The sequence below is a fragment of the Athene cunicularia genome (assembly GCF_003259725.1).
Source record: "Athene cunicularia isolate RWA chromosome 15 unlocalized genomic scaffold, athCun1 chr15_part1, whole genome shotgun sequence".
Taxonomy (NCBI): domain Eukaryota; kingdom Metazoa; phylum Chordata; class Aves; order Strigiformes; family Strigidae; genus Athene; species Athene cunicularia.
Genome location: NW_020799121.1, coordinates 6,673,439 through 6,688,159, shown reverse-complemented (window position 1 = coordinate 6,688,159; position 14,721 = coordinate 6,673,439). Strand labels below are relative to the sequence as shown.

General features: G+C 41.2%; 1 protein-coding gene across 1 annotated transcript in view; it reads left to right on the top strand.

The window, feature by feature from the left end:
* Window positions 1–11: 11 nt before the first annotated feature.
* Window positions 12–14,721, top strand: part of PPIL2 (peptidylprolyl isomerase like 2) — a 73,216-nt gene continuing 58,506 nt past the window's right edge. Inside the window, exons 1-4 of the mRNA XM_026859827.1 lie at window positions 12–102; window positions 628–673; window positions 1,583–1,645; window positions 1,814–1,865. The gene's annotated coding sequence lies outside the window, so the exon portion shown is untranslated. The remainder of the gene's footprint in view (window positions 103–627; window positions 674–1,582; window positions 1,646–1,813; window positions 1,866–14,721) is intronic.

The window sequence follows — 14,721 nt, the reverse complement described above, 5'->3', positions numbered from 1 at the left end:
TGGGTTGGAAGGGCGCTGTGGCTGCCCGCGAGTGACCCCGCTGTCTCGGCAGGTACATCACGTGCGCGGAGTACACGCAGTTCTACGGGGGCAAGAAAGCAGGTAAAGGGGCGAAGGGTCGTCTGTGTCCCCCGTCCACCCACATTCCCTTCGGTGGGGCGGCTGCTGAAGCCGCCCCCTTGAGCTGAGCGTCCTCTGGGCCCGCCCGGGCCGCCCCGAACCGCCGCGGCCGGCCTGCGTGGAAACGGCAGGAACTGGGGCCGTAACGGCGCCTGAGCGGTGCCCGCCTTCCGCCAGCTCTGGGCCCGCGGTAGGGCAGGGCGTGCGGGTGCGTACGGCGGTAATCGCCAAATTAAAACTCGGTGCTGTCAGCCTGCCGGCTCGGCTTTGGGGTTTTTTCCTATTGTGTAATTTTACCTGAGGAGTCTCTTCTCTGTGGGAAAAGTCCGATTTTAGTTACAGTTTGCAAGGTTTAGCCCTTGTCGTCAGTAAATTGTCACCATGTATACAGCAGAATTTAATTTTCAACTGTTTCTTTGTTACCCATGGTTACCTACGGTTACCTTTGGTACCTAGGTATTTCCCATATGCTTATTAAAGTTATGTGGTGTTTTCTTCCATAAACAGATCTTCCACGAACTAATTTTAGACGTTTATCATTTGATCACTGCAGGTAAGACAGCAAGTCTACACTATTATTATTAAATGATGCATCTTTTTATCAGGATGTTGACATTGAACTGTTACTGAAGTCATGTTCTTCAGAGGTATTTACTGTCATTGGCTTGTGCCTGCAATAATAGTAAGGCAGCAGGAAAACATTCAATAAGAACTGAAACAGTATCTGTACTCTCCATGATTAGTGTCTGCAGAGATTGGAGCTGATGGCTAAAGGAATACACAAGTGATTAAATAATTCAGAGCAATGTCATGTGCATTTCAGTTTTTCAAATCTGTGTTAGCAGGGTTTGAATCTACTTTTCCCTGCTCAGAAGATGCTTGGTCAATCACTAATCTTTCTGAGGCAGCAATTAGGTAGATTGAAGAAATTTTTATGCTTTTTTTGTGTGTTTAGGGATTACCACTTGAAGTGCTGGAGTGAAGGATGGGTGTTAGTAGAGTTGGGTTACCACATGTAAATTGAAGGTTACCATCCACATGTATGAACTACTGCTGCTTGGCTGAAACCTGGCTGGATTATGGAAGCATCCCTAACAGGGGATGCTGAATGTGATTGCCAGTTACTCCCTAGCACATTTCAGTGCAAAGTCAGTGTGTTTCTGCTTTAACCACCTTTTGTGCTGGTGGGGCCCAACATGGCAAGGGAAGCGGGCTGGGGAGTATTACAGCATCCTGTGGCTCTATGGCTGTCACCTGCATGTTACTGAACTGCACCACTTCCTTTCAAGGATTTTGTTATTAACCTAGTTTAGGTACAATCAGGTAGTGGATATTGGCAGCCACTCGGTGTTTTCAATCATTTAAGCCTTGCTTTAATGTGCAAGTGAATCAGCAAAATGTTATTTGCTTATGTCATCATGATTTCCAGCTGATTTTGCTAAGAACATGTACTTTTTTCTAGTTTGTCTCTGCAGCCATTTGAATACCCAGTTTGCACACCAGATGGGACAGTCTTTGACATAGTGTAAGTTACTGTCTGTTCTTAGCTTTATTTTTGTGTTGCTGAACTGGTTACAACTGTGTAATCATTATTTGGTCTTAGCAAGTTGGCAAAAATAATTGTGCTCATTAGTAGAGGCTTCTGATGGTGCTTGTCACTTAATTACTTTATCCCCCTTTTTTTTCCTTTCAGGAGCATTTTTCCTTGGATAAAGAAGTATGGAACCAATCCAATCACAGGAGAAGTAAGTATCGATGGGTATATTCACATGATGTCTTTACTTTCCTTATGTTCAGTTTCCTATTTAATGTGTGAGAGAAACAAATATGCCTTAATGAAAGAAAAAGAAGTTGAATGAGAGTGCTATTTTGAAGTATGACATTTGTGAGAACAGCTTTGCTGAAATCAGTGTGGAGATTTACTAGATATCTCTTCTTTTAGCTAGAAAAAAAAAAAAGGGCTTCTGGACTTGAGACCTGATATCCCCTCACTGTCATCCTACTAATGATCATTGTAGGAGAAAATAATTGGCCTTATTGGCCTTGGACTGTGTGTGAGGAAGAAGGAGAGTGCTTTTTTTTTTTTTTTGCATTGGATTGTAAATAGTATGGCAGAGTAAATGTGCAGTTCATTTGTATAAAACTCCCAGAGTATCTTGCCTGTCTTACAGGTGTGGCATAATTAAAATCTGAATAAATTACTGCTTGTTACTGCTAGTGATGCCCTGGACTGATCATTGGCAGAAAAGACTCTACTGCTGCCTTGTATAAGCAGAATTCTAGTCTGTACTGGGCAAGGGGCTGGCAAGCTCACCTCTCCGTCTGTGATTAAACTTGCAGTTGTGTTTCCTGACCAAAAGGATATTTGACTTTATGCAGATTAAAGAGATTAATAGATATTATGATTGGTAATCTAAAACTCCAAAGTCTTTGAGTTATCTTGACAACATATTTCAGAAAGCCTCTGACCTGCCTTTGTTGTAATAGTTCACTGTAAGACTGGGATTTCACACTATGATCAGTTCCCTAGTGGTTTTTCTCCCTCCTTTCTCTGCATAAATGATCGTTCACTTTCTGTAATAGCGTGAAGTTGTGAAGAACCAGATAAACATGGAGTACTGGAAATATTTCCCTGTTTGATTTTTTGTTCTGGTGTGTTTTGTTTGTGAGGGCATAGAGAAAAATTTTAAACAGAAGTTGTTGCTTGAGCTACTGAAACTTGTCTTTTGCTTCAGTAAGTGCAGTTACTTTCCTGAGCGTTAGGTGGCAGCCATTGCACAGGATTGTTGGTTTGCAGATGGCTTTGTGGTGTGAGATTACCTTTGAAACATCTTGTGTTTGATTAAAGACTTTCCCTGCAGACAGATACGAGAAGCTAAATACAGATTCAGCATTCCAGACTCTAAACGTGAACAGACTGTCAGAGACTCGGTATCTTCAGTTGTAGCAAACTGCAGGTGTGTTTGTGCCATGGGAAGATGATTGAAGGTCTTTTTTCACACATGAAAAGGCCAATGTATTGTTGAGAAGGAATGGAATTACAGCTATTTCATTTGGTTTTGCCAGCCTCTCACCGCCATGCTGCTCTGTGCATTGGTTGGGAGTTTTGGGGTGTTGCCAGATCAATTTCTTTTACTCGGAGCAGCTCCATGACACCTGTTCTCATTTCAGACTGTGAACCATGATGTGGTTTAAAATTACTTTGGGTAAATGCTAAGCAACAAGTGTAATGTGTCTAGTGGTCTTGTGTAATATAGGAAAAGTGAGATTGTTCAGAATATACTTGGTGAACCAGAAATGTTCAAATGAAGTCAGCCTTTGAGATCTGTTAGTTGTGCCAGGACTGTGTGTCTGTAGTGGATCCTCAGTGCATCGCCAGCTCTTTTCAACACGTGTCCCCTTTTCCTCTGTTTGGAGAGTCCTTTCTTATTCCTTCTGTTCAGTGGTGGACACGTGCTGTACAGCTCTGTCCTCCGCAGGATGAAGGTGTTCCAAGACCTTTTTTGGAAAAAAAAAAGGAGATGCTTGCTCTCCAGAACAGCACACAGCCCTGCAGAATCCAGCCCTGTGGAGCTATAAGCTGAAGAGTGGGGTTGAAGGAAGTGTTTTAATTTAGCCTTTGTTTCCCAGGTGGCCAGCTCTGATTTTCGGAAGGGGAGGGTAGCGCTGGGCAGGAAGGGGATGGGGTTGCTGGCAGGGTAGGTGGCGGAGGAAGTCAGTGAGTTGAGCTTGTGCATCTCCAGACTGCGCTGGCCCCTGTTTAATCTGTCATTGTGTGTGCGCCTTCTATTACTTGCACAGCTTGCTCATTGTGAAAACCAGAAAATATTTGCTGTAATGAGTTGGTGATTTACAGAAACTCAAGACTCCAGGCCTGTTTAAAAAGGAATTGAGCCACACTACCTGCCATGCCATGTTTTGTACGGTGACTTATGAGGTTACTTTGCACACATTGATAATTCGTCACTGGTGATGAGGCTCTGGAGAATTTTTCCATTTTTTTTGTCTTGAAGTTAAAAATGATAATGAAATCCTTTATGGCTTATGGTTTGCTACTGGCCAAACATTTTAGAGAAGTCAATAGGCTACTTGGAAACAGCATTGTTAATGGTCACTCTTGATACTCACTAATTCTGTCTAGCTGTCTTACTTCTGAAGTGGACCCCTCAGTGGAGAATTGGAGAGCCTTGCAATCATTAATATATTTATCTTCACAGTGCTCCCAGGGGGTAGGACTGTGCTAAACTTTTATTAATTGGATGTTTATGAACTGATATACAAGTGACTTCTCTGATTCTTCTGAATCCTAAACTATCAGATCAGCATTCCTTTTAAAAGGCATTTTGCAATGCCAAGATATTAGTTATTATTGATATGTTTAAAATATTTTAAATGTTTTAGCTTTCCTTCCCTATACTTCCTCATGGTTTATGGTTTATTTTTTCCTTCTTTTCCAAGCATTCTCCTGATGTACAGGATGGATACCAATATCCATTTAGGACAATCACCATTGACCTTTGTCTAGAGTTTCACATGAGCTATTCCAGAAAGTAAATTTAGATTTCCCCCCCCCCCCCTTTTAAAGAATGAATTGGGGTAGAAAATACTTCTGTTACTACACCAACAATTTTGGAAGAAACAGTTCTTCTCTTGCATCTGAACTGCAGCCTGTCAGATGGCATTGGCTCACTTACTTTTTCTGTCAGCTTTGTCAGGACACTGCCCTAGCTTATGTTTACACTAAAACTGCATAAAATAAAGAGGAAGGGCATAGTTAGCTCATTCCTTTTTACTGAGAACAGCGCTTTGGCTTCTTGGGCTTGCAGATAGTTGCAAGCTTGCCAGAATGTTTCATGTAGCGGCAATATGACAGCCCTGACCAGCGTGCCCACACAAGTCAGCCAGCTGGGCTGAGTACCTGTTTCCAAGAAGTGAGACTGGTCAGAACGTGTCTGGTTTGTTGGAATCTCAAATATGAACAGATGATAGATCAGCGTGCCTTTTGATCAGAATTTCAAGGAAATTGTTCTTTGTTGCATGGATATGTTCTATGTGGGCTGAGCTATTTTTCTTCTTTGCATTGTAATGTGTCTGATGTAAATACCTATTTTTCCACTCTGGTTCAGTGACATTCTAACTGTGGCAGGCCAGATTATTATGGTTGTACTTCAGCCCCTTTCAAGGCTCTATAACCCTGAGCAAATATCTCTCTGCCCCTGTCTCAGAAGTAGCTACGGTCTTTGTCCTTTGTTTTTCCCTTTTCTGTGGGAATTTAGTTCTTTCAGGCAGTTGAAAATCAGTTTATCTCTGGTGTTGGCTTCTAAGGCCTTGGTCCAAAGTCAGTTTTGTGACTGTTTTAGGTGCATCTACTTTTATACTCGTGTAGAGGGTTCACCTATGTGAATTCTTCCTGCGCAGCTCAGAGCAAACTAAAATCCGTGTGTCTGCTGATCCTGCATAACCCAGAGAGGCAGCCCCCATGTTAAGGGCCATGTGCAGCTGTGTGGTGGTTGCGTATGTATGTCTCGAAGGGCAAACAGGATTCCGTTGAGTTAATGTAGCTTGGGCCTAACATATGCCTAAGAGTCAGTGTAAGAGACCTGAAGGTGCTGTGTGGTGGATGTCATGTTTCTGTTCGGAATGAGGCAAAGCACAGTTTGTGTTGTGCCCTGTCTCTTCCAATATTAGGATCTGGATATACAGGCCAGAGAGGGCTTTTTCTTAAGTGTCACAACGTCTTAACTTCTTACTAGGGTAAATAGGAACTTTTTTTATACATTCTGAGGAATTTTTTTAGGGTTGGGGAAAGCCTTTTGCTTGGTTTGCCTCTGAAGATAACCGTAAAAAGGGGTCTGGGGCATATGAAGTAGTAGAAGGCAGAGTCACTGACATAGAAAATGAGGACTAAGTTTGGAGTCATAAGGCTGAAAATCTCTGACTTCTTCTAGTAGGGCATCTGCCTTCTTAAGAGAGAGCTCTACCCAAAGTTTTGTTCTGTGTGCAAGATAAATACTTGCTATTGTTCTCCCACACTCTTAATCCTGTATTTACCAAATAAAAATGACTTGGGGTGAGATTATGACTAATATGATCAAATAATTGCAGCCGTACAGGTGCCTGCCTCATGCAGTAAGCCTGTCTGATCCACGCTTTGAAAGCTCCCGGAGATGCACATCTTGAACCTGCAGTGCCCTGCAGCAATGCCAGAGCCTGTAGCACACCTCCTCCCTCCAGCACTGCTCATGTGGGAATGTCAGCAGTGCCCTTCTTTCTAATCATTTGTTTGAAGTAACATTGGTAGGATGATGCTTGCGTGAATAATTACAGGCCCTTTCAAAACCGATGAATTCTTACCCTTGAAAGGAGAAATAGCAACCAAGGATATTATTTCAAAATTCTGGAAAGTCATTCTCAAATACATTCCTTAAATATGTTTATTAGCTAATTCCTCTCCCAAATGCTGGTGGCTACTCTTCATTTTATTGTGAAAGCATGGTTTCTTTTCAATTCAATCGACTAGATTTCAGTCTGTCTCATAGAAATCAGTTGCTAGCCTTGCTGTGAGAGAAGCTTGCTGACCGGGTTAATGGAGAGGATATGGAGATTACTATTTACCGTCCAATTTATTAAATCCACTTTAAAAATGAAAAAAAACCAACTTAAAACACTTTTTTTTTAATGCACTGAAAAAGTTTTTGGCTGTCTAAATAAGGGAAATCCTGCCTGAAAAGGATGCAGAAATTAGAACAAAGGTGAAACTTCCTTAAACATAAAAGTGTTTTTACTGTGTATGTATTTTGAAAGCACAGATACAGAAATAGAAAGCACTGATAATTGTTCCTTCACCTGAAAAGTGAACGTGATGAGAAAGAGGGCTTTTTTCTTCTTTTGCAATATTTTGAAACTGCAGTGTGTCAGGAGCGTAGGAATTGCCTAGTACTGTAGGAACAAGTGTTAAAGTATAGGTTATTTTCTAGCCCAAGGCTTTATAGTTCACTACAAATTGCTCCCCACCTCTACCAAATAGTCAGTGAAGGGCCCGTGTGTTTCAGGAATGGATTCTGTAAGTGGGTTGCATGAGCTTCACACATTGCTGAGTCAGAGGTGTCAAGATCACAAGCAAAACTCAGATGAGTTGAGTGGAATGAGTCTCCAGCCTGAACGGAGAGGACAAGGTCAAGTTTCATGTGACCTATATAGGCTAAATCAACAGTGACTATGGCTTTTAACTTGGTTCTTATGGTCTGTGTGGTCGTTTACTGCAGATTGCTGCTTTAACTGTGTTATTCCAGGTGTGTTGCTAGATAATGAGCAGCAAATAATGGATATCATCAGACAAGGATCTCTGTTTGAAGGTGACCTCTTTCATGCCAGCATAGCAGTACCTGCTGTTGGAATACTTTGTCAGGAAAATGTAATAGCTGTAGATAATGTTCAATGGGTTGCATTTCCAGCGTGCTTGTCTAGACCTTTCTGCAACATGGTGGTAATACTACCTTAGGATTTTTATGGTCTTCTAAAGATGGCACACTGCAGCAGGAGTCAGATTTTCCTTGTGACTTTTTATCTTTTTCTCTTAAAAGTTTTCTTCACTCTTACAGTTTCCAAAGACAGTATGCTTACTCTAAGCATTTTCATTCTTTGTCTAGATACCAAATCTTGAGAGGAGAATGCTGTGCAGCCCTCATGGGCAGGCTATCTCAACATCATTTTTCTGTACCTAGAGTGCTAGGACTATCTAATTAAGAGCAAAATATTTTGACCAGTTGAGATATTTTTCATTATGTAGCAAAATTCAGGAGTGAGATATATCCCTTTCATTACTTTTTCCTCAACATCAGAGCACAGCACCTGAAATCTAAGTAGTCTGCTGCATTGTCTCCTTGGGGCTTTGGAAATGAGCGATCATTTAGGTGGATCAGTAACTTCAGGTATCATTTGGCTGTAGCATAACTGATGTATAAATGAGAATTTTAATTCTTCTCTAGAGAACCATTTTCACAGATATGTCAGAAGAAGTTGGCACATCCTCAACTTTGAAATTTAAAGTATATTTCTTAATTTGTCTGATGCAACTCAGTCAAGTCTTCAGATATTGTATAGGTTTAAATGTCAATTGCTCTCCTTTTTCCCTCTTGTTAAACTTGCCATATTTTTTCCTGGACATTTGAAGTGAAGGAGGTGAGGGTTTTTTTTCTTGTTTATTTGTAAGAAAAGTTTCAGTGGGGGGTGGGAATACAGTTTTGTTCTGGGTGAGTAATAGCTTATTACAGAGCAGAGAACAAAGCTTACAGAAATAAAACCAAGGGAAGCTTTGTTGTTGAAAAATGATTCAGACAAATCCAGCTTAGTTGATTTTCATGTGTTGCAGAAGGAAGGGTGAAATGATCAGGAACAGAAAACTGGAAGACTCTCAGAGGTCTTTGGGTCTTTTGCAGTCTGCTTTGCAAACTACATGCTCTGTCTTGAACTGGTGTTTGCTTTCTTCCTGCTATGACTGCCGAGAGGTTCTTGTGATGGTTTTTCATCTGATATCTTCAGTAAATTTTGGGTTTGACCAGCCTAGTCTCGTTTGTATTTGTGCCAAAACTGTGCTTCTCTCTGTTAGTGTTTACAGCTGTGTATTTGGTACAGAGGAATTTAATGCTTTCTTGACATTTTCTTGTTGAGACTTGTATTTTCCTGTCAGATGTTTTTCTTGCCTTTAAGTTCTCTATACCCTAAATGGTCACAGTTGTCCTTCTCTGCATCTGTTTAATTTTATCTTACTTGAACGGAGTTAATCTTTATCATACACAGTAAATGCTGGGTGAATGCCTGGTACAGTGGTGGGAATATTTTCTAATCTCTTCCTGAAATACTTTGATAAATTGCACATGATAGTGTAAGACACAAAGCAGTTTCGATGTATGTGTTGAGACATGAAGGGTGCTTTCAGAATATGGTAATTTGTTGCATTTTCTCTTGATATCTTGGGTTGTTTCAGAAGCAGGTACTTATTTATAAATAAGAGTTATCCAGGATGAGGATTGGTTCTTCCTTTCCTCTTTTTTTTTTTTGGTTTTGTTTCCAGCTGAACGTTGCTGCCTGTGTTTCTGTGGCCTATGGCAGTCTTTCAGGCATGGGTGGTTACAGCCATCATCATTAAGCATCTCTCTCCAGGTGCATGTTTGTCTGGGGGCAACAGACACAGGCTGCTGCTCAAATGCCTACAATCCACTTTGAATGAGATAAACTCTTCAATATGCAGTAACTGAACCATGTCATCTTACCTCATTTGCTTCAGAAATTATTAGCTTTTAGTTAACAGTTTAAATGAGTTAATATTTGACTAGTGACCATAAATTTTTAAGGCCCCTGGATAGAAACATGTGAGGACATGATTTCTGCCCAGAGGAATGAGCAGAAAGTCGTGTGTAATAGCTAGAAATGGTCATAAAACACAGAGGAGTCAGGGGGATGAAGGTCTCGGTGGGACTGATGACCTGGAAGATGACTCCTTTTTTTGTGGAGTTTTCTGAAACTTTTGCACTCTACTTTGTTACTGATGAACACGTGGATAGTTGGTTGTTTCTCTTCCAAAGTTGTATCTGTGTTTCACAGTAGTGCACCCAGCACCACTAAGAGTTAGCCTTTATTTGGGGGATTCATTTTTCAGTGCCCTGTATCTTTGGGAAACGGTGAGGATGAAGAAGATGAACAGTAAGTCTAGCAAATCTCAAGTGCTTTATCAAAAGGAGATGTTTAAAACCCTCCAGTGTCATGAGCCACTGGCCAAGCTGCTGTGCCTCCTTCATACCTTGCTGAAGGGGATTGTGGTGGTGATGGGCAGTGTCTTATCCAGTAAGCCAGCTCTGGACACAGCCAGGTAAATGTGTCTAGCATTATTCCTAATGCATTATTTCCCTTACAGCAAAAAAGTATTTACATCTAGATTTTACAGACTGAACAGATGGTCCCTTTTTTTCTTTTTACGTGTTTTGGTGGAAGTGTGCACATTGGATGGGGTTTTGTGATTGTGACACTTGAAAAACTAGCAGCTGTGAAACACTCTAGCCTTAAATGAGTTGCAGCATGAGGTTTCCCACAGATCCTAACTTGCCTGTTTTTCACTAAAATTGGAGACTAGCTTTTTGATGCTTCTGCAAAGCTTTATTTTCCATGAACCATGTTGTCTTTGGCGGTGAGTCTCTGGATTGAGAGACTTCTGCTGCATTAAGACGGCAGCTTTAATCTTGCACATGAAACTGCACCTCTTTTTCTCAAAGTAATTTCTGTTAATGTGCTCTTTGATAGAGCAACATTATTGCTAATATCTGTGAGCCATGTGTGTTTTCAAGCATATCTTTATGATTCTCTGGATACGGCTTTGGTGTCCATATGGTGTCGGTTTAATTAAAATTTAAATATGGAAATACAGTGGTCTGGAAGTGGCTAATGAAGGATCTTTTGTGTCCATTTCCATACCAGTTCAGTTGTAGATAAAAGCTGCAGTTAAGCAGCAGCTTCATCCAAGAATGTGAATTGAGGGTATCTTTTTAGCATTTGGTAGACAGTTGTCCCATGTGATAAATATCTAGCATTTTTGCTGTTGAACTGAACATAGAAAAAATACCTTGAATCATGAGACTATTCCGGCCTCTTGGCTGCTGACCCCAAATTTTTCATGAAATATTAAACTACATGAAGATGGCTTATCTTATTAAAACAGTGCTGCTGTTTCCATACATATTCCTATAATGTGTAGACTAGCTAAGGATTTCCAGTGCCTTTTATCATCATTAAATCCATTTACAAGATCTGAAATAAGTAACATTATACATGCAGTTATTCCAGTACTATTAATTCAATTCATACCCCCATATTTCTTGAAGGTTTTATATCAGGGCAAATTATATGATGGCTTCTTAAAATATGAAGTTGTATGCAAAGAGTAACAGGTCTCATCTTTAAAGGAACTGAAGAATTTAATACAAAATTAATTTGCTGCTATTAAGCTAAATTGAGTACTTGGTAAGCAACACTGAGTTTTAATATTAGTATTTGGTTTGGCTTTCTCTTCTACCTCAGGTAACTCTGTGTTTCTTGTTTCGGTGGGATGAGAACCTACCAAATGGCCATGCCAGCACTGGGTAATTTTGTCCTTGTGTGGCCAACCAATTCAGATGCGATGTGTTAATTTTTCCCCATCATAGCTTCACTGTGTGTTTCTGCCAGAGGCCATTCAGAAGGGTGTCTGATCCCCAAGTGTTGAACATTTTAACACTAACTCAGTTGCTGTTGATAGAGTGGGAGAGTCTGTATTTACCAAATACAGCTTTTGCCCCATGACACCAACCCTACTCATGTGGTGAGGGAATCAAATGAGCCCATTTTGATTGCCTTTCAGGCTGGTGCATATCCAAGAGGGTCAGAACCTCATTAACAAGAAGAACGTGCAGCCACAGACCAAAGAGATTCAGAGACTGTAACTAATTGATGCATGGGGATTGTAGGTCATATCTTCATGAGGCACACGGTAATGACAGAGAATGATTTAATTCGAAACAATCGGCATGCTTCATCCACAAGCTGCCACAGTGCCCCACTAACCTATGCGTCGTAATAACTTCTGCTTTGGGTATCAATAAAGGATGCTGCCCTTTGGGATCCCGCAGGAATGAGTGCTGTCAGCTGACAGATGAGACCGCGCAGGGCAGAGGGGTTTCTTGCTGCTGCGAGAAAGTAGGTCATGGCCAAAAGTAGCCTTGGCTGCCTTTGTGGAAGTGTGCCTGCGAGAGAGGAGTCAGCTGAGAAAAGAGCTTGCACAGTTTTTGCGTTTGTTTTTTTAGCCCTTCCTTGCTGTGGAGCAGCTGGCACTACATGCCGTGAAATGTGCCTGCTTTCCAGTATTCTTGTATAAAATATTTTTAGAAGTGAATATGCAGCTCTTATTTCTGCTTAGGGGAAGTGGCAGATGCTTGTGGCCTTTCATTTTTGTTAAGAATTTAGAATTTTAATTAGATCAAGTGTTTTTAATAAACATTGGGTTTTTTCTTGCTTTTGTCACTGGAGATTGGCTGAAACTGGATGGTAGGTGTGTGTCAGGGAAACTCAGGTTGTAAATAGTTTTGAACTTGAGCTGTGTATGCAGTATTTGAGCTCTGTTATTATTAATAAAAAATACATGAAAACAAGTACTTTAACTCATTTTAGGACTCATTCACTCCTGCTGTGTTTTCCCATGAAGATTGGCGCCTGTTTGTGGCATAATGGTCATTTCCATGGCAACAAACTGTGTGATGGTGCTTGGAAAGCTTTGACTTTTCATGGAGAATAAATAAAATCAGATTCACCCACACACAAGATAACCCTGTTTTCATGTGAAATTAAGAACTTGAGGGGGAAAAAAAATATGATACAGGTTTCCTATATCATGTTCTTTCATAGTTTCCTGCATAATGTGTAGGTCTTTCAGAACTGGACCTACTGGGAGTCCTCGCATGCGGGCTGGACTCCTGCCTCTGTGGCTGCTCCATGTGCAGTTCTCCCTTCCTGCAGCCTGGTCTCGGGCACTGAGCTACAATCCCTTGTAGCAAACCATCGCCTGGTTTTGCTGTTCCAGTGCTCCAAAGATCTCCTTTGACAAAACCCTAAATCCCCCTCTTGTCTTGCCATGCATTAAGACATGTCAATCAACTTCTCAAAATATTTTTGAGGTGTTGCCCTGATTATGTTACCCCCACATATTTTCTCATACACAAGCCTTGGTCCATTTCCGTCCCTTTTCATAAATACATTGCACAAATGTCCTTTATCAGTAGCAGGAAGTTCCCTTGTGTTATGGCATGAGAGTGCTTGGGCACAAAGCTGTTGTCAGCTGAGCCGAAGCGCAGAGCTGCTCCAAAGGGGGTGAGCTGACATGCCAAAGTCACTTCTGCAACGCGAGTTTGATAGGAGGCCAGTATGTGGCAATAAAATTTTATGAATGTTCATACAGCACTTCAGCATGGAGCTATTGTCCTGGAAGAAGGCTTCAGGCAGCGCCTGTATTTCAACTCCTATATGAAAATCACTATTTTTTTGATTCGCTGTTGACATATGAGACTGTATAAGTGCTCATCTCAGTGGGAAGCAGATGGCAGCACAAGTAGCTGAGGCACCATGTTACTACTGATGTTGAAAACTAACATTTTTCCATATTATGGAAAGATGTGACCCGAGATACCATACTATTTCCCTGGATATGGCGTAAGAGTCCAAGGATGTGGCAGCACCTCTAACAATATATCATAGGCTGATAGATGGAAGAATGTACTGCAGCCTTTGCTTCCTTTAAGTTTAGTCTGTCTTTTCCGCTAAATTTCTGTCAAGGTATAAATTTGCATCTTCAATCATACTAAACTGTTTCTTAGGGAACTGTTTCCATTTTTGTTTAAAGATGATCTGCTCATATGTTTTGGGGATAGCTCAAGTCTGCCAGGAAGATAATTGAAAGGCTTTCCTTCAAATTATTAATGTTTCCAGTGATTGTATTTCTAAAGAAGCTTTTTCTAGAACATAACTTCTGGGCTGTTGCACATGTGCACAGATGGCTGCTGCTTTCTGTTAATAAGTTGTTTAGGTTGAACAGATCTGTCCTGGATCGTATGTTCGTTTTGGCAACTCTGCTGTTCCCCTACTACTTTGACAATTTTGTTCTTGTAAGAAGATAAATAAGTTAATAAAGCTCTGTATTCACTTAGTCATTTCAGAAGCTGCCATTGTCTTTGCTGTCTTTCTTTATACCTCAGCAGTGTGCAGGTGTTAGGGGTTTAGGGTTTTTTTGGGGAATCCACTTAAGGAAAACCAGTGTCACTAGTCTTCCATTGCCTACATCTATAACCCAACTGTTAACTACATATAACCTCACCTGGCCTCTGGTTTTCTCCTTCCCATCTTATTGCTACCTCCGTCATTGCTCTTCTTGCTAATAAATTAGAGAGATGGTTACCTTTTTGGCAGCAAAAGAGCCTGCCAGTTGGCTGAAAAGAATTTGAGAAGTGCCTTCCTATAAATGAATGAGTCCAACTGTCATAACGTGTACTCTCTGAACCAAGAATATGAATTCTGATTAGGCAGAAAGGCCCACTGACTTCTCTTTCACATGATTTTGTTATTGCTCTTTGCCATAGTGATTGAACTAGCAGCACTGGCACTGCAGCTGGCAGATCTCCGCTTGTAGCTGTTTATAAAGAGCTGGCTGGGTTATAAAAACCTCCCTAATCTGTTCAGGTGTGTGTTTTGAGAAGAGAACCGATTGTTTCTTTTAAAAGGCCTGTGCTGTGTGTGCTTTTAACAATCAATTTCACAGTGAAACTGTCCCTGACAGTTGATACAATCATAGGGTCTGTTGGTTTGGGTTTTTTTTTTATCTCTGATCCTGACTCAGCCACTTGCTGGGCTGGACTTTGTCTCCACCTGGGTGCCCCAGTTGAGCGCTACCTGACTGTTCCCAGTGGGCTGTGCTGGTGGGGTGACCCCAGATGTGATATGCCCCATCGTGCCAGAGATGTGCCCAAATCACATACTGACCTTGTGAAATGACTGGCATATGTGGGCCTGCCCTGTCACGTTACCGAA